The sequence below is a fragment of the Odontesthes bonariensis genome, chromosome 24, assembly GCF_027942865.1.
Source record: "Odontesthes bonariensis isolate fOdoBon6 chromosome 24, fOdoBon6.hap1, whole genome shotgun sequence".
NCBI classification, from domain to species: domain Eukaryota; kingdom Metazoa; phylum Chordata; class Actinopteri; order Atheriniformes; family Atherinopsidae; genus Odontesthes; species Odontesthes bonariensis.
The window spans coordinates 1,651,145-1,659,670 of record NC_134529.1 but is presented as its reverse complement, the minus strand read 5'-3'; the positions used below and the strand labels follow the sequence as shown (position 1 = coordinate 1,659,670).

The 8,526-nt window shown below is 39.9% G+C and overlaps 1 long non-coding RNA gene across 1 annotated transcript; it reads left to right on the top strand.

Moving 5' to 3' along the window:
- The first annotated feature begins 7,822 nt into the window (after positions 1-7,822).
- LOC142375355 (uncharacterized) lies at positions 7,823-8,262 on the top strand. The gene is made up of 3 exons (XR_012768938.1): positions 7,823-7,849; positions 7,936-7,969; positions 8,074-8,262. It is a non-coding gene; the product is annotated as an uncharacterized LOC142375355 (long non-coding RNA).
- The last annotated feature ends 264 nt before the right edge of the window (positions 8,263-8,526 follow it).

The following is an 8,526-nucleotide window of genomic DNA, read 5'->3' as shown; positions in this document are numbered from 1 at the left end:
TGGATAAACCTAATTTTATGATGGCAGAAGATGAAATGTTGACATCCCACTCTGATTTGTTTGCTGTCAGTGTCCTTACCAGGTCTCAAGCCCAAAAGCTGGAGGAAGTGAACTTGTCTGAATCTGTTCTTGGATCTGTTTTGAAGGAGGACAAGCTACTAACAGCTGAACCTTCAAAACCAGCACCCATCGAGGAAGACTTGATTCCAATGTCAGAGGGTTTTCTCCCTCTGTCATTGTCACGTGAGTGTCTGAGCCAAACTCAAAAAAGTGATGAAACACTCACTAAATGCTTTGAAGGTGTGGGTGATGCACCAGATGGAAACAAAGCCCATAAGTTCTATGTTGAAGATGGGTTACTCATGAGGAAATGGATCTCAAGGCCTGCTTTGCAACAGGAGGGTATTGAGGAAGATTGGGGGGTGGTACATCAAATAGTTATTCCTAAAGGTTACCGTGAGCAAATACTGCAGCTGGCACATGAACACCCATGGTCGGGTCATTTAGGAATTACTAAAACCTATGACCGCATTCTGCAGCATTTCTTTTGGCCAGGGCTGAAGAAAGATGTTGCCAGGTTCTGTAGAACATGTAAAGTTTGCCAAATTGTTGGAAAACCTAACCAGAGAGTGCCACCTGTTCCACTTAAGCCCATTCCTGCAGTTGGTGAACCTTTTGAACGTGTTTTGGTAGACTGTGTGGGTCCTCTGCCCAAAACAAAAACTGGTAATCAGTTTCTCTTAACAGTAATGTGTGCTGCTACTCGTTTTCCTGAAGCCATACCACTTAGGAAAATTACAACACCTACGATAACTAAGGCTCTACTCAAGTTTTTCTCAACTTTTGGTCTGCCTAAAGTTATACAGACTGATCAAGGTAGTAATTTTCAGTCCAAACTTTTCAAGCAAACTTTCCTGTCTTTTGGTGTTAAACCTATTCCTTCTAGTCCTTATCACCCTCAGTCACAAGGCGCACTTGAGAGATGGCACCAGACTATTAAGTCCATGATGCGGAAGTATTGTCTTGAGACAATATGAAGGACTTCCTTTCTTGCTGTTTGCAGCCCGAGAAGCCAAGCAGGAATCTCTTGGTTTCAGTCCTGCTGAATTAGTTTTTGGACACGAAGTGAGGGGACCACTGAAAGTGCTGAAAGAACAATTCCTGTCAGCTGGCACACAGCCACACTCAAATGTGCTTGAATTTGTTGCACAGTGTCAGGAACGTCTATACCATGCTTGTTCAATAGCCAGAAAGTCTTTGTCAACTGTCCAAGGAAAAATGAAATGTCTGTATGATAGAAAAACGGTACAACGTTCTTTCCAGCCCGGTGACAAAGTACTCATGCTGGTTCCCACAGCTGGTCCGTCTCTTTCAGCTCAATTTACGGGGCCCTATGTGGTGAAAAACAAAGTAAATGATACAAACTACATCGTTCACACTCCTGATAGGAGGCGACAAACACGTTTGTGTCATATCAACATGTTGAAGCTTTTTCATTCCAGAGAAGATGACCCCAAAGACTTGTGTTGTGAGGTGATACCACAACCGGTGTCAGTCTCTCTTGTGTCTGGACCTACCAACAATGATGGTTTGAAAAAGTGTGAAGATCCCTGTGGTAGGCTTTCAAACTCTGTAATTGTTGATGCCTTAGATGCATACCTGTCATATCTTCCCAGAGACGAGAAGGACGATGTGAAAAGCCTCATCCTGGCTTATCATAACCCTCTTGTATTCCTAAACCGCATGTATAACCACAACCAGCGACTAATGCGCTGGGCTTTACTTGCCCAGGAATATAATTTGGGCATAAGAAAGGAACTGAGAATGTTATAGCTGATGTTCTTTCCAGAGTGTGGTGTTAATCCCATTGTGTAGTTCGCTTAGTGAAGGTGTTGTGTTTTTACACTATGTAAAATTTTATGGGGGAGGGTGTTACGGTCCCTGACCTCCAGGGGGGGGAGCTCTCTTCATGAGACATCCTTATTACCTCTTCCTGTGTTTCAGGCCTACCTTGCTGCCACAGGTGATTGGTATTACAGCTCGTCAGCTGCTCCTTTAAGAACTTCACTCAGATGTGCCAAGCCGCCCTTGCCTTTTCCTCTGGGCCTTGATCTGGTGATCGTGCTTGTGTTTGGGTATCGTGTTTTGAGAAGGTGTACAGTGTTGGTATTTACTTTAGGTCACTGACGACTAATTTTGTGTTTTGTTTTCACAGTGGAAGCTGGTAGGGGTTCTCTGCCTTTATTTTTGTTATCACTCTTTTCTCCTGTTTTTGGTCAGGCAGGGAGTTTAGCCCTTGTAATTTTAAGTTGACTCTTAGCCAGAGATCTTTTCTTTTCCTAGTTAGAGGGGGTGTTTTGTTTGTTGTTTTGGCCTCGGAGACCCTGAAGAGTAAGAGCTTCACTGTGGTTTTGGATGACCTTTTGTTATGTTACCTTTTCAGAATTGTAAATAAATTATACTTTTCTATGGATATCAACTGACTGAGGTATTACTTATTTTGTTTGTGTTACACCCAGTGCCATGACTTATCATAATTAAGAGGGTTGTAACAAATTGAAATATAGATGTCTTTCTTAACTCTTAGCTGAGGACATCTCTGGCCTAATGGATAGCGACGTAATCCTCCATACGTCCGACGCGGGTTGAAAGTCGAGTTGACGCGGCAGCGTGAACGCAACAGCGGACACGCTAAATTCGCGGATTAAACGCGGGTTATTCCTCAGTGTGAAAGGGGCTACTGACTATCGCCCTGTGGCACTAACCCCCATCATTATGAAGTGCTTTGGATGCCTAGTCATGTATCACATCAAGTCCATCCTCCCCCACCCCACCCTGGACCCCTTTCAGTTTGCATACAGAGCCAAACGTTCCACAGAGGACGCAATCTGCTCTGCTCTCCACCCAGCCCTCACACACCTGGAAAAAGCAGACTCATATGTGAGAATGCTTTTCATAAACTTTAGCTCAGCGTTCAATACCATAATCCCACAACAACTCATCTGTAAACTGGACCAGCTGGGGATCAACACCTCCCTTTGCAACTGGGTACTGGACTTTCTCAGTCACAGACCACAAGCAGTACGTGTCGGCAACAACACCTCAAGCAGCATCACACTCAGCACAGGAGCCCCGCAAGGCTGTGTGCTCAGTCCCCTGCTCTTCACCCTGCTGACTCACGACTGCACATCAACCTACAGCACCAATCACATGGTGAAGTTTGCGGACGACACCACTCTGGTGGGGCTCATCACCAAGAAGGATGAGACCCACTACAGGAAGGAGGTCGACCTTCTGACCACGTGGTGCAGAGACAACAATCTCCTGCTGAATGTCAGCAAAACAAAGGAGATTGTGGTTGATTTCAGGAAAAGCTATGCTATGCTATCCATGCTATGTCAAGTGTTTTATTTTGTTAAGTAATTATTCCACAGTTTAGGTTTTTGAATCCGGCTCAGCTGCGCTTTTTGTTTGAACTTTATTTTGTGTGAAAATAAATCAAGTTTGCTTTTTTTGAAAGTCCACATCCTTCCTCACCACCCACCCAAACTGACACCTTCACAGATATGAAAGTTGAAAAATCCATCACTTACTTTTTGAATTTAATATGAATTGAATATAATTGTTTCTTTATGAAAAGAACTATCCAGATAAATGTCTTCTAAACCCCAACCTGCACATCCCTTTCAGTAATGTGTTGTTGTTCATCTCAGGCTGTATTTACCTCATTTTAAGACCTTTTACCGACCAGATTATGTTTTATATCTTGGTATGTAGAACCTTTGAACTGACAGAGGGTGCACTTTCTTTTTCACATGACTGCACCTGCTTCATCATAAATACCAGGTTGTCATTGAAATGCTGCATGTGATCCAAAAACATCAGTTATGATGAGCAAAGAAGAAACTTTTACATAAAGTTCTTGGCTGAAAGAAATCATTATTCAGCACAAAGCTTCCATCAGGTCATGTCTGCTGGGAGTTTGAAACCAGGATATAAACTAAATGTTTTGTCTGTTTAACCCTTTCTTGTATTTTCTCCACAGTGACTGTTGTTAGAACATCCCGTTTTATTTATCAAACCTCATTTTGCTCAAATAAAATTGGATTTCTTTAAGTCAGATGACTCTGAACAGCTGATCTCCACAGAACAGTCAGGCAGGAAGTCAGACACTATAAAGATAAAGACATTCCAGTAACTTTTCATTATAAAACCCTGCGCAGACTCAGTGTTATGTTACATACCAACGTTAACATATTCAGTCATAACCATTAACAGGAATTAAAGAGTTTTATGACACCACAAATACAACATGAAGAAGGACAAAGAGTGGACGTTAAAACCAAACTTTTGTATGACCAAGTTGTTAGACACCCGAGAAATAAGTCATTTTACTGAATGTAAGCTCTGCAGTCAGGCTGACGACACTCTGCTTTAAAAACACTCCAAGTTTGATGTGAAAGCATTTAAATTACAGTAGAAGCCCATCTCACAGCCTGAACCAGCCACTCAGCTCAGTTTTTCACCATAAATAGATCCAAACATGCCAGCTGACAGATGTGTCCATGGTTCTGTTGAGCTCTGTATGAAGCAGACAAACACTGAGATAAAAACGGTTCAATGAGATGAAGAAATGAATGAGCATATCTACACTACTGAAAAGGTTAAAAAAAAGGTGAATTGCAGGAAGTAAAAGTAATCTGAAGTAGGTGGTTCTAAAACATTCAGCTCTACAACAGTTCTTATCTTTAAGCTGTAATTATCAGAGTTAAAATCAGTTCTTCAGACTTTCAAATATTCTGATTTAGGAGGATAATCAGATGAACATTTAAACACAATCTGCAACAAGCTAAATAAACTGAGGACAGTTTGCTCAGTGTTGATGCTTAGTGATGATGCTGATGACATTTAGCATCATCAGGCATTTTTCCCAAGTCACTAAAGACAGCTGCCATTAAGCCACTCCTAAAGAAGAGAACTCTAGACGCCTCTATGATGAACAACTACAGACCTGTCTCTAATCTCTCCTTTATATCTAAGATTATTGAGAAAGTTGTATTTAACCAGCTCAATGACTTTCTGAATGAAAGTGGAAGTCTTGATAACTTTCAATCAGGCTTCAGACGTCATCACAGCACTGAAACAGCTCTGGTCAAAGTGTTAAACGACATCAGGTTGAATACTGATTCTGGTAATGTTTCAGTCCTGGTCCTGTTGGACCTCAGCGCTGCGTTTGATACTGTAGATCACAGAATCCTGTTGCACAGGCTGGAAAACTGGGTTGGACTTTCTGGAGCGGTCCTTAACTGGTTCAGGTCCTACTTAGAAGGCCGGAGTTATTTTGTTCCAATTGGCAGCTATGAATCTGAGCGTGTGGCCATGACTTGTGGAGTCCCCCAGGGGTCAATTCTTGGACCTCTTCTGTTTAACTTGTATATGCTCCCTTTGGGTCAGATATTGCAGAACTTTAACATCAATTATCACAGTTATGCAGACGATACACAACTTTATGTGTCTCTGTCACCATGGCGACTGCAGCCCAGCAGACGTACTGTGTCAGTGTCTGGAGGAAGTAAACACCTGGATGAGAGAGAATTTTCAACAGTTAAATGAAGACAAAACTGAGATCATTCTGTTTGGGAGCAAAGAGAAGAGGGTCAGCGTTGGTAAATATCTTGAGACTCTGGACCTTACAATCACTGAGCGAGTTGGTAACCTCGGAGTGTTGATAGACTCAGATCTGACTTTCAGCAGCCACATCAAAGCTGTCACCAAGGCAGCTTTTTACCATCTCAGAAACAGCAACAGAATTAAAGGTTTCCAGAGAAACTCCTCCATGCATTCATCTCCAGTAGACTCCATCACTGTAACGCTCTTTTAACTGGACTTCCCACAAAGAGCATTAAACATCTGCAGCTCATCCAGAACGCTGCTGCTGGAGTTTTAACCCGGACTAAGAGATCTGAACACATCACAGCAGCTTTAAAGTCTTTACTCTGGCTTCCACTCAGTCACAGAATAGATTTTAAAAGCCTGCTGATGGTTTACATCTGTGATCTGTTCAGAGAATATAAAGCCAGCAGAGCTCTTAGATCCAAGGACTCAGGTCAGCTGGTCCAGTCCAGAGTCCAGACTAAACATGGAGAAGCAGCATTTAGCTGTTATGCTGCAAACAAGTGGAACAAACTGCCAGTGGAGATTAAACTTTCACCAAATGGAGACATTTTTAAATCCAGGTTAAAGACATTTCTGTTCTCATATGTCTATGCATGAAATATCTTTGAACTTATCTGGACTGTTGCTGGTTTTTAAATTAATTTAAATGATTTTATTTGTTTCTCTTTATGTTCTTTTATGTATTTTAATGCTTCTTCCACTCCCTGCTGCAATGCTTTTATTTTATGTGAAGCACTTTGAATTGTTCTGTACATGAAATGTGCTATATAAATAAATTTGATTTCATTTGATTTAATGAGTTGGGATATTTTTACCTTCAAATAAATGTTCAGAAAACAGGCCTGATGAAAGTAATCAGTGACCTTAAGAAACTATGTGGTTAATAAGTTTCATGTACAGTGAAAGTGAAACCAGGACTACAGGGAGGGTTATAAACTGCCTGTGAACAACATTCTCAGTCACATCCTGACGTCTGTCTGCATCTGAAGCTTCAGCTCAGCTCTGAGAAGGTAGGATTCTGTTATAATGTCCAAAGCTGCATTAGTGACAGTTTGTCTCAGATTGTAAAACCAGTTATCAAACAGGAGTGTAAATAAAATGTGTTCATATTAAAACTGTGAAACATATAACAGAAATGATTCCAGCAGCTGGTGAAGCGTTTATAACTCGTGTGTCATTTAAAAAAAGGAAATCTGCTGAACTGAACAGGAAATTCTTTCCGACCTTTAAAGACATGAACGATCATCCCATTTGTTCATGTCCTACATTTATTTATTTTATTTAACCTTTATTTAACGAAGAAGAGCTCGTTCAGATTAGTTTCCTGACAGCAGCCGGACAATTTGCAACAGCCACATCTGAGGCTCACATAAACACTGAAAAACTAACAGCGAATCATACGTATTATGTTCAATGCTAAAAAAAACAATAAAAAATATTAGTGAAACGATAATGCAGAAATTACATGAAACATTAAAAGTCAAATAAAAGACATAAAAAATAAAAATCAATCAGTGAAAAACTGAAAGAATCAGACTAAACATCTACAAACTGATGAGTCTGTTTCCAAATCATGTAACTTCCTTTAAAAACATCTAATGTGAGTTTATCAAGTTTCAAGTGTTTTTGCATTTAATCAGAGTGACTAAAATTTAGATATAATGATTACTGTTTTAACTAATTTACTATTTCATTTACAAAGTATTTAGTTCAATTTAAATCAGTTTGAATTCTGTATTTCTTGATGTTTGAACCACATACATTTTAATTTCATTATGTTTACATAAAATATTAAAATAACAAAATTAAAATGTGATTCTGATTTTGAAAATAAATCAAAACAAAATTTTCATTACCCAATTTTTTTTATTTTGGGAAATTTATTTAATATTTCTATGTTGATTTCAGGTATTTTTATTGATTATTGGAAAAAATCATAAACATTTGATCACAGATTTAAGTTTTCTCTCAGTATCAACAGTTACTTTGTTAAAAGAGATGAAGGTTTCATGATATATTTCTTCATGAGTTTGCGACCAATGTGTCCTGTAAAAGAAGAAATAGATTTATCTGAACATTAGTAAACTGTTTTCAGTTATGGGAACACATCATTCTCATCAATGTCCACCTCATCAATGTCCTCCACGTGCACCTACACCTCCACCTCCACCACGTACGTGTACTCAATCAACCAAAAGTCATTATTTGAAAATCTCATGTCATGCAATGATGTCATTACATTTGTTTTTTGCTTTTTAGTTTTCGATGAACCGTGGAGGACGATTAAATGGGGGTGAGAATCTGCAGCCCACAGAAAACAAGATTATTTATTTATTTACTTTGTCTTATTGTCTGTTGTTTCAGTGTCATTAATATGATGTTTGTTTCCCTGCATAGAGACAATGAGGCTGCCCTACAGTATGTGAGAGGCTACAAACCTCCGACTAAGGGTCAGCTGATCAGGATTCTTCTATATGGAGCTGTTGGGGCTGGAAAGAGCAGTTTGATCAATTCTGTCCAAACTGTCCTACGTGGCAGAACTTACAGGCAGGCTCTGGTGGATAACACCTCCGGCGACAGTTTCACTAAAGAGGTGAGAAAATAATTTAGCACAATGAATTAATAGGTCAATTGCTATAGTACAGAGATACTCACTATTTATTTCACAAGAGCCACATTGGCAGCCAAATAAAGGGAAGAGCCACTTTTACCACAACATACTAAAGTCCCCTTTAGCAAATATGCATTTCTACATACTAAACACTAAACTAAACATGGACTAAAAACCAAAACGTAACCTAAAACATAAGTCCTGTGGCGTGACAGAGCAGCCCCCCTCAAGGGGCGGAT